This window comes from Ambystoma mexicanum, chromosome 7p (assembly GCF_040938575.1).
Source record: "Ambystoma mexicanum isolate Mex_15411 chromosome 7p, UKY_AmexF1_1, whole genome shotgun sequence".
Lineage (NCBI taxonomy): Eukaryota > Metazoa > Chordata > Amphibia > Caudata > Ambystomatidae > Ambystoma > Ambystoma mexicanum.
In genome coordinates this window covers 378892387-378909412 of record NC_090939.1, presented here as the reverse complement: position 1 = coordinate 378909412, position 17026 = coordinate 378892387, and positions in this window count along the sequence as shown.

The following is a 17026-nucleotide window of genomic DNA, read 5'->3' as shown; positions in this document are numbered from 1 at the left end:
TGCAAGGCATCTTTATCAGGCCTGAGGAAATGTATTAACAATGCTTCCCCAAATGATACTAAACTCTGTTCCTTTGCCAAGAAATTGGCATGGAGTTTTAAAAAAGCAGGGGATAATGTTTCGGCAAAGGCCTTATAAAAGTCAGTTGGGAACCCGCTTCTGGTCCTAGTGCTTTCCTTGTTAAATTCATGGATGGCTTTGATAACAATTGCCTTATTTCAGCAATTTTGATTGATCGGTCAGAGGAATATTAATGTGAAGTGAAATTGAGCATTGTTAGTAATGCAAGGCATAAAATAGGTGGTATTGCATTGCAATTTGCGATTTAATAACAGCGATGTGTGTTTTATTCACTTAATCATGTCGCTCTGAGTGCGATGTGATTTGTAGAGCCAGTGCTAGGCTGCATTACTAATTGTAAAGTGGTGCTGTTGGAGCCTGCAGTGTGCAGAGCGTGCAGGCGAGGAAGAGGCCCACTCTTGGGCTGGGCTGAAACATTGCTTCCATTCATGTTCCCAACCCGGATGCCAAAGGCTGCTGGCACTGGGAAACGATCACAGAGGAGCACACGAGAGCTGCCGAGTTCATGCACCTCCTGCAGAGGACAGGCAGGCGAATTCACTGAGGCCTCAGCACGGAAATACTCCCTTTCTAGCTGCTGAGGCGAGGGCCACTGCACATGATGCGTGGGGATATGGACGCCCAAAGGGAGTTCTTTATATAAAGGACCAGAATTATGCATGCAGGTTGCGTGCTCATCACTCCATAGGTTCAGGGTGATTTAAACGACACAGGAGACAGGGCTCCCAAGATCATCATGCACTGTAGAGCTTTTGTTACAACTCACACTGAAACACTGTAATGGGTCTGACATTGGAGCATAGAATACCCTTCATTACATACTTGCTGAAGCTATGAGAAATGAGAACTATTAGGACTTACACATGACACAAAAACGTATGTGTTAACTGCCAGAAAGAAAGCATGTAGAGTTGGTTCTGACAGCTGTGAGTCAGGCTAATAAAAGATGCCCACCCGTATCTGCTCCAAGTTAGTAACCACTGCAATGCTGGCTCCAGGAGACCTAGCAACTATATAAAAGCACTTCAATATATGGCATGGCCCATTTAAGTAGCTGATCAGTTGGGCAGAATGTGGAGAGCCAAAGTGAGGTTGCATGCCACAATGTGGCAACACCATTCACAGACTAATTAACATTAAAATCCACCTCCTCCTCAGCCTTTGAAGGGACTCACTCACTTTCAGAACTCATGAGCAAAACAAAATGCAAGAGACAAACAGCGTCTGAGGTGTGCAGCCAAAAAATAAGGCTTGTCAGTTACATGTCCTTTGTTCTCTGCAGCAGTTATTACGTGGGAAGGATTACGTAATTAGCCACTTAATAGGACATTTGCAAGTGACAGACCCTCATAGCACCCATGTCCTCCCAAACCGGCCTGCTTCCAGCATAATTAAAGGGAGTAACAGAATGAAGTTCTCATTTAAAGATTTGTTTCTATGTTTAGCAGCTTGACATGCACCCATGTATTGTTTAGTCAAATGTTCTGAAATTGTTGACAAACAGTCTATACCCAGGTAACCTAACAGTTTATTTTAGTGTGTGTTGCTTTATTTTGTATCCTGGGACTTGTAGTTTTCCATGCGAGATATGGACAATATTCTTTTGGCTCAAGAAGATTCTATAATGATTTACTTTTTGTCCTGTTGCAACTTGGCCATGTATACTCGCCGCCTATGGGAACAACCTTCAAACCCATTTTTCAGCTCATAGTAAAGTCAGTCAGCACAACGGACAAGGTAGAGACATAAGCGAGTGTAGCAAATAGGATTTATTCCCAAACACATACAAGCTGCTGCAACCAGTAATATGAATGGCTCCTATTAAAATGGCTGTGCACTTTTTGTGAATAGGTCATGCAGGCTGACAAGGAGAGAACCAAGTGCATCATCACTCTCCTCTGCTATTGGATGGGGTAAGCCGCACCTCTAAGGTGAGAAAGCACAGAATCTGAGAAGGAAATTGTGATTGGGCAACACATGGTACACAGAGGAATATAAACACAAACAGCATAATGGTCTGGGAACCACAAAATACAGCAGCATCAAGCCCATGGTGATAGGAGGAAAAATCAAGGCGTTGCACTGATTGCACACGTGTCAGCCAAATATCTCTTTTAAAATGTGTTCTCCATTTTTAAACCAAACAACTGCTTCTCGCTGCATCCCTTTATGACAAGTAACAAATGTCCTAACTATCTTTATATTCAAATAAAAACTGCACACACACAAACTGTTGAATATTTATTGAGGTCTTGTTGCAATTAACGTCCTTTCCTATTGAAAACATTGATACAAAAATTGCTAACCATTTAGGTTGCATTGTTAATCAAATGTATTTATGTAGCGACTTTTGACTATTCAATTTTGCAAAACTTATTCACGCCTTGGAAATGTGTTTGCTTGATGGATCAGTAATGAAGATAATTGTAGATTTTTCTTTCTTGTGTGTGCTAAGAGATCACCTGGTTTATTAGATCCTCCATAATATTTTGCTTTGACCCGAAGCAAGGAATTGCAAGCTTTCCCTGTATGAATTTTATTATATTCTATATGTTTAGTCATGAGATATTTTTAAGTATCATTTTCAAACAATGTTTCCAGTGATATAATAGCATTAGGTAAATCATTAGAGTGATTATTATTTTGATATTTTGATTTTTACTAAACCCAACAAATTGAATAACAAAGACCCAAAAAAAGGCCTTGAACACATTCAAGTTTTTATAAATTGATGTGTCCATTACAGGATTATTGTTAAAATATTCTGATTTAATGATATAAAATGATTAACTTTTTCTCTAAATGTGGGTTTTTTAAATAGTTTTTTGAGTGAAATCTCCATCTGGATAGATTGCCCACGCAAAAGTGGAGAAAACTAAAATGTGGTTTGAGATAGTTAAAGAGACAATTTCAGAATTTTGTAGTTCTGATATTATTGAGTAACTTATAAAAATATAATCGTGTCTTGAGAACGATTGATATGGAGAGGAAAAGAAAGTATATTCTTTTAGGGCAGCATGACAGAAGCGCCATGAGTCCAAAGCATTTAGATCTTCTTTCAAGTTCTAAACCTTTTATGAGATTTCAAATGTATAAAGTTAGCATTTGATATATACGATCCAAAAATAAATTGCACACATGGTTACAATCACCACGAGTAATAATTTGATCAGAATCTTTGTCAATCATTTTGTGCTTAATGTTATTCAAAAAGAGAGGATTGGGAGACACTGGACCACAGACATTCACAATGGTAACAGGAATATTATTAATAATAGCTTCAATAGCAATCCAACGGCCATCCGTGTCTTCCTCTCTTTGATCAATTAGAAAGACACCCTTTTGGTAATTTGGAAAGCAACTCCAACATTCTTTCCAAGAACTGGTGAAAAGAACATGTGACCTACCCAAGATCTTTAAAGTGTATTATTTTCTGTTTCAGAGTCTAAGTGCCTCTTTTAAAGGCATGCAATATTCATTTAAAATTTGAACAATTCAGTAAGGATAATGATTGATAATGCTGTTACATTTGTTCGTCCTGCTCCCCCCGATACTCATGCTCATCTAGCTCCCTCATGCTGTCTCAGGCATTCCAGGCACTCAGCACTCAGCACTCGGACACAAATAATACACAAAGCCAGAAGTTTGGGTGTAAATATGCTGTAATGGTAACACATACACCAGGCTCTGGAGGGCTGCATTCAACTGTGCCCCCTCCCAGGCCTGGCTCATCCTTATGTACAAATTGCAAGAACAGAGAGAGAGAAAACATATTTTGTAACTTCAGATTGTCTTTGCAAGGCAGGCTCTTATCGACCTTTGGACTTCAGCCAGCAGCTTCAGAACTGTGTACGTTCTCGTACCCATCTCTGAGGCCTAGACGGCATTCCACAGCTAGCTCGGCTGGTTGTGCTCTGGTGGTTCTCTGCGACATCTGCTTTCGTGGCTGTTAGATGTTTAGGCCAGTCCTTATGCCAAATCATTAGGCCAGTCTTCCTGCTTCAGATGTATCTCAAACCAAAAGAAAGTGCAGAATCAGAAATGTACCAGGTAACAAATGCTTACGCCCAAGTGCTGTACATAGGACATATTTACACACATCATCGTCATCCAAACCGAAGTTGGTACTCTTTTGGTGCTTGACTGGATAGTTGACACCTTTAACATTCAATGTAACTATTTTGATATCCATAAAGTGTGGATTAGACTAAAAGTATAGTTAAAGGTTATATGAAAAATAATGATTGATATATGTAATTTATGATTAAACCATTAATTGTTGTAAGGGGTCTTATGTAAGATTAATTCCCTAAATAATAAAATCCACTGTAAAATTTGAAACATAAAGGGGAATCACACAAGGAAGGGAATTCAGTGTAGAAACAATAGATACAGCATATATTATGGCATTTCAGAAGGGTATATTATAGGGGAAATTAAAAAAAATGAAGAGGAAGTGGGAATTATTTGAGTTAAAAAGGCAAGATAAAAATAAAAGTAAAGAACGGTAAGGGAGAGGAGAAAGAGTGCTATCACATGACTTGGGAAACCCAGAAGACACACAGAAAGTGTTCATTGAGACTGTCTCCATTTCTGACCTTGAGGAAAAATGAAGAAGTATTAAATAGAAAAGGGGGTAGGATTGTCTGGAGTTTAGAGGAAAAGTGGCCCCCTGCACTATTAATTGGTTTAATTGGTTAGTCTGATATGTCCTGCAGCCTATAACATGATTTGCCTGGGGACCAAAACTCCAAAGATCCCAATGGTATGATGTACGTGTGGGTATGCAAACCATGTTTGATAGTGGCGCTGTAGCCTGGTTGGAACTATTTGCTTCCCTGATTGTAGGTTGAAAGAAGTTTGCAACACTTTGTTTGTTTTCACATATAAGCTTTTATTGCTGGTTATAGTAGAGATTCAGTTGGCCTAGCATGATGTGCTAGTCGTTGGATAATACATCGTCGAACAACGGACCGCTATACAGCGTTTACACAGATTGGCTACTCAGCTGGCTATCAGGAACCGTCGCTGCTCAAACTACCAAGCCCACAACATCCTTAACAAGGACCACCTTCCACTTGCCCTCTGCTTTGACAAAGACTTCAGTCAAAACACGTGTTGGCTTTTTTCTTACATGCACATAGCACATCATGAGTTGCAATTTTCTGGTTTCCTTTTACTGCACTCATACGTTGTTTTTGAGGATTGTGAATCATCATGACCAGAAATATTTGATACAGGTGTAGTGTCTACAGAGGCAGTATCGAATGATAGGATATGCTTATAGAGATCTTAGGGCTCTAGAAATTCATTAGTTGGACCATTAGAAAAGGTAATAATCATTTTATCAGGATCTAATAGACCATATCTGATTCCTACTTATTTTAAGGGTGGTCTCATGTCTAGAACATGTTTCCTCTTATTGTGGGTAGCTTCAGAGAAATCTGTGGAGCCAAAGACCCTCTGTCCAGCACAAATTATTGAAGATTGCTTTTTAGCAGCAGATGGTACTTGGCATGGCTGGTGACGAAAGAAACAAGCAATGTATGGTCTTGGAGAAGGGTTTCTTGAAGTAAAATGCAGTTTTACTCTATGAACTCTTTGAAGTTCTAGTGGAGGCAAAAAGAATATGCCCAGAGGTTTAGATTTCCAACTCTCCAGGAAAGTATCCAGATCTCCAGGAATGTAATCAGGTCATTGTTCTGTACTTTGACTGGATTTCCATAGAAGTGAACATTATCTCTTATATTCATTCCAGCCTTCAAATACTGTAGCATCGAAGGTATAAACGTCCTCTTGTATAGACATTGACCATGTGTCCAGTGAAGAGCTAGATATGCGAATATTGGATAGTTTGCATAATGTTATACATACCCATATTTATAGAATTAGTTTGTAGCAGTCACATTGTTAGATTCTCCTTTAGCGTTAGCCATGTTGCAAGGAAGGGTAATGAAGCACAAAATAATACAAGTGACAGTCTAATGGTAATGTATTCATCCATAAGAGTTTAGTAAATACATATATGCAATATTTACATGCTCTTCATTATGTACTATATTAATTAGAATGGGCATTAGGTGTCGCTGTTGAGCAGGCCCATCAGGAAAGCCGGATCACTGGTTTTCCTCGGTGTGTCAAGTCCACCATGTCAATTCAGCGGTGGATATGCATTTACAATGTGCAATTCAAAGAGAGGGTGGGTGAGTGTGACCTACTCACCCTCCTGCATTACAATCCAGCTAGATCACTGAGTGATGGCATCAATTCCAGGAATCTCCTGATGGAAATTGCAATGTAGGAGATAGTCCCTGATGCCCCGAATCCACTCCTGAAGAGAGCTCCGCTGTGAGGAAGAGGCTCTGTAGCACTGTTCGCGTTACTTCAGGTAAGTGAACTCATTATTAACTTCGGCTCCAACTTCATAAGGTAGTGAGGAGTTGTAACTTATATTAACATTAGCGCATATTATTTTGCAGCAAAATAGATCTGTGATATATTTATTCTCATGCAGTCAGAGGGAGGGAACTGCTGTCTTGTGGACTGCTGGCCATTCCATCACCCCATATTGTATATTGTGTTAAATGCATGTATATTGATGTGAACATAATTATGTGTTTAGCAATGTATGTGTGTTTGTTTATATATTCATGGTTATTTATGCATTTGTTAGGTAGATGTGTATATTTAGGTGTTTATATAGAAAGGGTCACATAGTTAAAATTATGGGGGTGTTACAAAGGGGGAATCAGTTATACCCTAGCGCATGGGTCTGTGACCTTTGCCGCTGCAGATGTTTTGGATCACAATGACCAAAAATCCTAGCCAGCATAGTCAATGTTGAAGAATCATGGGATTCATAGTCCAGACATCTGGAGAGCCCAAGGTTGCAGACACCTGCCCCAGCGTAAGGCAGGAGGGAGAAGTGAGAGCCTGCCAAAGGCTGCTTATGGAAAGGAACAATGCATTGGGCCCTATCCAGGGCCCTCCACTTCAGTGGGTGGAGCCAGAGGAATAGAAGGGGGTTTGTTCCATCAGTACTGCCCTAAGGGTCTCATCATGACCCCGCCCATGGAGGATGGGCTGGCGGATCAGATCACCTAGGAGAAAGTCACAACAGGGATTGTAAGGGAAGGGAATGATAACATTATGTTGGTTAAAGTGATCAGTTTATTTAATATTGTTTTATGTTTCAAATAAAAAGAGGGGCCTCCATTTGGATCCCTTAGAAATCCACCTTGGTGTTTGTGTTCCAGTGAATGGGGTCTACAGCAAGGTAAGAACCCAGGGGGCATCCCTACTCATGTTGCAGGGAGAGTTTAAGATCTATTTTAAATGTGGAAGTTGCTAGCACCACTCTACTTTCAGCTGGTCTGTGAGGAGTGGGGTGGTGGATTTTTTATTTTTTTATTTATTGATTTAGCTGATGTTGCTCAACTTTTCAATAACTTAAATACATAAAAAAAATTACAAGATTAACATTACAGTATAAACATCAATTCTTGTTTCAAACATTTGATATATACAGGAAATTAAAAAGGAGCATGAATAAAAAAGGAGCATGAATAAAACAAACAAAATAATCATCATTGTGATATAATACAAAAACGGTTACTTTGTATGGATAAAACACTCAAAATAAATTCATTTTTGTTGTGTAAAGCTAAACCTTTGTATGCTTTGTTGTATAAAGCTAAACCTTTGTATGCTTTCTTGTTGCTATGGTTTTCAGCTGTGTTTATGCCAAGCACATCATCTGTAATTCCAGAATGGATTTATGCCTACTGTGCCATTCTGGAATGATGTGTGCTTGGAGATGTTTACTCTGGAGTGAAGTCAGTTATACCCTGGATGCTGCCTGTGTTGGGGGTCTTAAGTGAGTTACTGAAGCTGTTCCAAATAAACTGGCTTTCACTTGCCAAGTTTGTGGCTTCTTTACAATTTTCTTTACATGCCTTCTGATCATGTTAAATTCCATTACGTTTCTTTCAAATCACACACGTCAACTAGCTTTGGTAATTATAACTTGCTTCACTTCCGCCAGATTTAACGCATTAAGAAAGTTTGATGTGGCAATACGTATACTCATATTTGGAGAGGCCACAATGAAGGCCCACCTTTGTTCTGACATTACATTTCCAATTTGTTGGATGAGATGACGATAATTTTTTTCCTCACGTCCAAAAGAGCTGTGCATTCCATAATTAAATGTTCCAGGGTTTCTTTGATCGACACATTAGAGCAAAACTGACAGAAATTGTCTCCAGATTGTATATGTTTACGCTGAGCCAAGACATCACGGGCAGGCCACAAATTCAACCGTAGTCGCAAAATAGCACTTCTGATCTGTGGAGATGGAGCTTTACATAAGTATGTTTCAATCTTTCCAATTCTTTTCTCACCAAACCAGGAGTGTTTGTATTTAAGGAATGATATTCTTGTTTCAATCCAGTCCTGCAAATATATTTTAAGCTTAGCTCTATCTGGATTTGAAACTAAAATGTCAATTGTTACATCTGATTTGGTCAGAATTTCGAATATATATTTAGTCCATCTCTGTATCATCCTTCGTCTACACTAAGCATTTTCGAAAGTGTACATAACTGCCAATGGTATTTAGCTAAAAAGGAAGTGAGACCCAGCTCATATCGCAGCCATGGTCCAGGTGTGCACACAGGAAGATTTAAAGTTTGTCTCCAAAATTTGGCCTCCAGCTTATCAAAGAAAAATGTTCATATCATTTTCTTTGTTTCCAGGCCATATGACAGTGTTGGAGTAGTTTTTTGTCGCCAGAATATGATGGCTGCATTGATACAAAATTTACCGAATTTGTGAATAATAAGCCTTGTCTTTGATACGGCTGATGACAGTTTATATTTAATTATTCCCATTTGTGACTCTATAACTGGTGAGCCGTCAAACAATAGACCCAAATACAGATAATTTGGAACAATGTCCAGGTTTACACTCTTGATTTTGCACTCCATTCTGTTTCTGTAAATTACCTTTGGCGCATACATTACTATTTGTGATTTTTTTAAGTTAATGATTAGTTCATTGCTATCAAAATAAGCATTTAGCGCTGTTAATAGTTTCTGTAGCCCCATGGGCGTTCTGGAGATTAACACCAAATCGACTGCATACCAGAGTGCTTTATTTGCAAAGCCATTTATTTTTAGTGAGTCTGCACAGATGTTCACAAATGCTTCCCTTACATCATGAATAAAAAAATTGAAGAGGGCCGAAGCAAGGATACAACCCTGCTTCAGCCCTCTTGCTGTCCGAACAGCCCTTGACAACAGGCCCATAAGAGAGAGTCTTATCTGTACTGACGTGGCAGGATGCAGTGCAAATATGATATCACATATAGTTGGAGGACATTTGGCACTCAATAACTTTTGTATGAATTTTACTATTGAAACAGAGTCAAACGCGGCATGTAAATCAATGAATGCAAAATAAAGAGGGGTCTTGGTGGAATGAGCTTGCCCTTTAAGAGCATTTAAAGTTATCATATTTACTGCTGTGCCCAGTTTGGTTAGGATCACGCTGTTTAACTGTTTTTGTCCATTCATTGAAGTCTCTCAAGACTAGGCGCGAAAATATTTTGCCGGGAGCATCAAGCAGCGCTACAGGGCAGTAATTTATCGGGTTTCCACAATCACCTTTTTTAAATATGGGGACGATCAAGGAAGAGCACCACGAGACAGGCAATCTTTGTACTTGTAAAATATAAAGAAAGATGTTATTGAGGACAGTGGCCCACTGCTTGGGATGTTGTTTAAGCATAAAATTAGTTAAGCCATCAGGTCCTGCTGCTCGAGAGGACGAGGACATATGAATTAGTTCTTCCACTATTTCCTCAGAACATTCCAGCTTCCAGACAGTCTTAGTTGGATTTTATAATTATATTGTTCAAAGTTCTCATCAGCATATAATTGTGTGAAATGTGTGAGCCATTGATCCTCAGGAACACTATTTAATTGCGTATCTATTGTTTCTGACTCGATGCTTCATTTAACAAAGTCCATATTTGAGCTGCATTTTTATTGTACGTAGCCAACATAAAAGATTCACTGTCTTTCTGAAATAGTTTGGCTTTGTGTCCTCGTTTCCAATTATGGTATTTGCACTTGATGGACTTGATCTCTTTCATGACTAGGAAATCAAATAATGGTTTTTAGCTCTCTTCTATAGGCAGCTCTTGTCTGTTGCAGAAGGGCGTCAAAGGTGTGGATGTTTTTTTTGTGTCATCGAGAGTCATCAACAATATGCATATTTCTAAAGGAGGTTTAGAGTGGCTACATATGATTGGAATTCTTTCCATAATTGTTGGACATTGAGAGCTTCATTAAATGCGGTAAGGGTGTTCAAATTCCACCTAAATTGTGATTTTGCATTACTTATAATGAGACCCTGATTCGTCCATAGTTGCTTATTTGTCATAATAGTCTCAGCCCAATATAAAGTGAGCAGCTGGTGATCACTGGCTATCTGTGGAGATATGTCACCAGGTAATGAACCATAAGACATCCTTACATTTTTATCTCTCATAAAGTTGACCCATTTTAGAGCTTCACTTGTTCTCTTTTGTGCAGTTAGTTCTATACAGTTGAGAGTTAAATCTCCAACCAGAATTGTAGCTGTTATATCATTTGGCTTCGCTATTATCTCAAATATAGTCGGTAGGTCTTTATAGAACGATTTGTCAGAAATTGCTTCTGGATTTCAATACAAATTTATCAAACCTAAGCAGTGATTACTATTTGAGATTCGCACCAGCTGTATAAAGTTATTCGGTGCTACCGATGACTGAATTCTCAGACCTCTACTGGTCCTTACAGCCACCATCAACCCTGCTGTTGGTCTCTCTTTTAGTGCAGGGATTGCCAGCAGCAAGATGATGTCATGGTCATCCCAAATAGGTGGAATTTTCATCCACGTTTCTTGCAACGCCACGATGTTGAAATCATTGATGCCTTCAGATCGGCCCCATTGTAGATGTTGCCTCGCGAATTTCAACTGGCTATAGATGCAATATTTACATCTTTATCTTTTAATGGTTATGCTTATATATATTCTGTTTTTTCGGGGCATGGTCTTGGGACACAGAAGGCACATTGACATTCCTTGTGGTTCAAGTTCTGATTACTCGATGGTTCAATTAGTGTGTTTTTAGTTTTATTTTCTCGTTCTATACGGTCCGGATCTTGTGCTAATAAGAAACCCATTTTAAATAGATCAGTTTTTGCTTGCCACAAAGTGTTTTGGAGGAGTGCTGACTTGATCCAAACCCTTACAATAGATAGATTCTGATCACATAGAAATTCTACTTGATCAATGTCACTTGATGCGATGTCTTCTAGAGTTTCTACATCACTACAGATGTTTAATATGCTTGTGCGACACAGGTCATATTGTTCATATGGAGCATCACGACATGCATTATTAGTGTGTAATAGTTCTGAAATGTGTTTTTTATGCTCCAGTTGTTCATTTTTGTGATGGGCTTCCTTATTTGGCTTGTTACTCATCATCAAGTGACTTCACTCTGTACTTATTTCTCTGGAATCGGGAATACTTGTATTTCCATTTGTGTTTTGCCATGATATCTGTTTTTTATTATTATTCGGACATGCATGCTGTGCAGTCCTCCCCAAGAGCTGAGTTTGTTCTGCCAGGGATTCCGCTATAAATGAGTGGGGTAAAGCTTCTGTTAATCGCTGAGAAAGGTATGCATCTACTGCTGCTCTTATAGCGCTACTGTTTCTCTTAATTCTTTGTGGCTATGGGTTGTACAAAACTTTTGAGAGCCTGAACTGTATTTACTTTAACTATTTTCTGATTCTCCTGAGGATTTTTTGTATGAGGGCTACCAATTTATTTAATAGAGGATGGTGTGCCGGTTGTTGTTCTTGTTTTCTGGAGCTCTCAGTCACAACCAATGTTTGTTTACGTTCTACATGGGTATTTAATCTTTGTACATTGTTATGTTCTGCTGTTGCCATAGTTGTTGGAATACAAATCGATGGTAACTAGTCTTTGTGATTGCTCACCACATTTACAACAGAAGATTGTGTTTGGGAATAAGTAAATATACTAACTTTTTTTATTATTTCATACGGTTTTGTTAATAGATGTCTCGCTCGCCCTTTAGTGCAAGGTTTTCGAGTAAAAACATCAAAAGGTTCACGCCTGGACTTTTGTAGCAATTAGGGTGGTTGAGTATCAACACTTATCCATGAGGAATTCAACTCTTCATTTATACCATCCTCACACTTTATGGGATGAATTATTTGCGTGAACATGGGCAAGGCTGCGGCAACAGGGCTTTCTGGTACGACAAGCACCGTTTCATTCTGTCTATCTTTGATCACAATGGTTTCTATTACATTAGGTTGCTACTGAGTAGCGGGTACCGTTTGTGAAAATTTAGTGATCCACTCCACTATCTGTTGTATTTGTGGTTATTGTTGAGAGATTTTTGTGTCAAACGATTCAAAGAGTTTATATAAACTCATTATTGTGTTGTTAACCGCTACCGATGTGATTTCTATGAAGCTGTTATTGCCTGGAGATTTGGTGGGTTCAATGGAGGAAAGGCGCCGCCTTGGGGCTGGATGCATAAAAGCAGGGCTGGACTAGCCTACAGGGTACTCTGGAGATTTCCCGGTGGGCCTCTGCACCTTGGGCCTCTTTTGTATTTTATTTTCCCATTTTCTCATAGGAGAAGAGTTGGGCTTGCTCACAATGTGCAATATGGGGCCTCTTTGAAAAATATTTCCAAGGCCTTTTTTGGTTCCCAGTCCACCCGTGCATAAAAGAGTCTATCATCGGGGGCCTAGAAGAGTCTATTGAGCATCGTGAAAAATGGTCTGGAGACATAGACTGTGTTGATATAAAGTCTCCTCTATGGCTTGCATGAATCGATATGTTGGAAAACACTTCTTCACTATCTTTAGGTTCTTCAACAGGCCCCCTGTGGGGACTGGAGTCCATTATAAAGTTCATTTCATTGTTTGGGGACTTAGCCTTTTGTAATTTTGTGTTGTCCAATACGACTTGAGGAGCAAGTTCTTGGACAGCTTGCATACATTGTTGGTCTTCATCACGCTCTTTAATGCTACATGCTAACACAGAAGGTGTTATTGTGATGTCTTTACGAGTAGCACAAAACAGACAAATATCTTTACTTAAAGCAGCAGAGCGAATGACCAGCGTTAGTGTAATAACTTTCCACGAAGTGTGGGACGCACGTTTAGACTTTTCTGCTGTATTAATTGCAGTTTTCATAGGTGAGAGCGGATGGTTAGGTATATCCGGCATATTGGATTTTAAAGAGTATAAACGCATAAACTGCAAATTCAAATAACTAACACAGAATAATGTATATAACGTAAATGGGTATCACAGTTTTCCTGCATTGAAGTTTGTGCACACCTATTCCTTTACCGCAGTCAACTGGCTCAAATCAATCAAGCTGGTCAGACCAAAATCAAACAGGCAAGACAGCCAAAGTTAAATATATTCGCCCTCTGAACGGCAGCACCGCGGCTAAGCGGCCAAGTGGTACTTTCAGGTACTTGCTTGGGCGCGCACTAAGGCTTATTGCGGGGTCTAAACAAACAAGGAAAACAAGTGTAAGTGTATTATTTCTGCAATCCAATAATGGAATACTTGTTATAATGTCTCTGAGCAATGTTCACCTTCTGCATGTTAAAGCCCAAAGTTCCAAAACGCGCGTATTCGGTGATCCACAACAATGTTTTCTAGGAAGGCAGGGAGGCAGTATCACGGCAAAGTAGTACTTTCAGGTACTTGATTGGGTGACTCTGGCCTGGGGAAATGAATGTGCATGTTCCCAGGCAAGTGCAAGAAATGCTGCATGCGCCTGACCTCTTAATGTCGTCTGTACCAGTACTCTTTAGCTCCACGCATGTTAGCAAGAGTGTTTGTAATCTTGCTTTCTAAAACCTCCTTATCTTTCACCTTCTGCACCATTTGACTTGCAGTAACATTTTGAAAATGTATGCCAGTCTTCCATCTGTGTGTTCCACTGAATATCAAAGAGTGGAGAACTCAGTCTCGTAGAACAAGTGGAAAATGCACTCCATGTTTGTCCTGAATCGTAGCTCCTCAGAAAACATGCATGTATAATTGGATTCTGATGCAAAAATGAGTGAAGGGCCTTCATTCAACCGACCACTTCGTACAGAAGGAAAATGCACAGGGAAACATTGAAATTCTAAACTCTTCTCACACAAACTAACCAGTGACCCCCTTATTTGCTGCAGTTGATATAATTCAATTGCATTACCCATTATCTCTTGAGAATTCAAAGGATGACTAGTGTAGTGCTGACATAAGCCGAAGGCTTCACCTTCACTAACACTCTGAAATTTTCCATCTGCTATGGAAAGTTTTGGCGTATCAAGGAGTGGAATGTCTTCTTCAATCTGAAGATCAGCATAAAACTCATTGTTCTTTGTGAAATAGGCATGTGCTCCCTTTACCTTTTTCAAATTGACAATTTTCTGGCAGATTTCCCTGTGCTTTGTTGCTAAATCATTCACTAATATCAACAATGAATCCTCAAGCGGATGCCTGATGCCCAGATTCTGAACATTTTCTTTCAAATCCAGTGCTAAATACACCACTTTACCTTTCACTCCTGCACACGTGCTTTTGAAGGATGCTGTGCACACTTTATCTCCAACCTGACATTAACCTGAAATGGGTGAACTGTTTGTAACGCAATCACCTCAAACATATTCAGGTTCTGCAGAGCTGAGGGAATAGCAGAAAGTTCCATCTTGTTCAGAAGACTCCTTGAGGGCATTGCACATTTTTTGATACTACTGAAGCAATACTTACTCAAGATCTGACATTCAGTAACATCAAATCGGCCCACAAACAAATATAAAAAGAGTGCTTTCCACACATCATCTCTGTCAGGATGCACCCTCGTCTCAATATTCACTTTTTGTACTTGTGACCTTTAGAATGTGCATCGACAAGATACACAAACTTTGCCCAGCTTTAATTGGCAGCTGACTGAAACAGAGACAGACCACTCCCATATTTTTACCATTATTACTTCCTTGGAAAGCATGGCATTCATTTCACCTACACCAACAGTAGTCTCCTGAAATGATTCATCTGATCCAAAGTATATCTCCTGTATTGATTCTATTATAGTGTTCAGTTCCTCCACAGTGTCACAAATCAATTCATTATTGACAAGTCAAAGTGAAAGAGCTGGTGCCTTTCGAAAGTATAACTCTGTAAGTAGGTGACACATTTTATAATGAGCTGCAAACATGCCTGCATGGTGGAACATAATAGAATATTTATCTTTGCCTAAACATGCTAAAGAGTGGCCCCATAAACCAGTGAATTTGCTTACTTCACAAGGATCCACACATTGAAGCATTCTAATCTGTTTCTTCCCACTTTAAAACATGACCTCAAAATCATGCAAGATCACTGTTGAATATTGCACACTGAAGAACACTTACATTCCAGGACAAGCTTCACATTTGAAGCCTTTGAAGCGCCTGCAGGTTCTTAATTTCTATGCACATGCTGCTTCTCAGTTTCCACTTCACTAAACATATCATCTCGAAGTTCATAACTTCGCCCAAGCTTAGTGAATGCCAAAGTTACCGTACAATTTTGAAGGTAACTTTCTTAATTAAAATATCAGTGTCAGAGGTGTGCAATCACCCTTACCACCATACACCTCACAGAAACTCTTACCAGTAATGCTTCTCATACCTTGAAAACTCATATGAAAGACTTTTCTCAATTTTTTCATGTGATTGAGAGTCAAAATTAACAACCTTCTCTTCAACACAATTTCTCAATTAGACTTTCAAGTTCCATTTTCTACTTAAATTAAGCAAGAAAGTAATGTTTCTTTTCTACTGTCTTCAAAATATTTGAAAACAACATACGGTAAAACATCTTGTGGTGCACATCCAGAAACTGCCATATATGTATTCCAATCTATTTCCTTGAATGCTGTTTCAATCCATCAAAGGGTTTCAAGATCTTTGCTTACCTATTGTTTTGGTTCTTTTCTTTGTGTTTGGCTGCTAAGCATTACAAGATGTCCCACCAATGTCTGCATTTGAACTGATGACTTCAATATTACTATCCACAGATCCACCGTTACACATTACATAATCACTAGCATTAATATGTTTATCACTAGCATTTTCAGCAGATTCACGGTTATACTTTGAACCATTATTACATATTATACTTTCCTGAACATAACACTAACACCAGCTCTCACACTTCTGCTACTTCTTTTGATGCCATCTTTTGAAGTCACGCTCAGAAGAAAAAAAACATGGCTAGTTACAACTAGAAACGTAACATAAACATCTGTCCCCAATCCCACTCTAACATTTTAAACAAATACGACCTGAATGCAGTGAAATGATTCAAGCAAAATGGGACACTAATTTCAGCAAGCACATATTGTATTGTATGATAATTTTGCTATCCTTCTAATAACATTTATTCACACCCAGAGAAGACCACTCACACAGTCAGATGACTGAAAATACAGACAACAAAACACAGTGTACCACCTGTGTTTTAGAGCCACCGAAGCCCTTGCCCGAGGACTGCCATGTTCATTGTAATAAGGCAACAGGGGACCATCTGCACTCTTCCCACTCCACCACTGTTCCCAGCACCCCTCCAAGGACTCACGCACCCTTTCTCCATCCCCCTTCCTATCTCCCCAGTTATTAACTGGATCACATATTTATGACACACTCCCCGCAATCTCCCCATCCACAACCCCTTCTATGAAAATAGAACATGGTTTAAATTGCTTTTCTATATCAATGATCATCTTCATTCGTTTTTTTAATATGGTTGTATGGCAAGAATTATGCAGACCTCATTTCCAATGAAAAAAACAATCAAT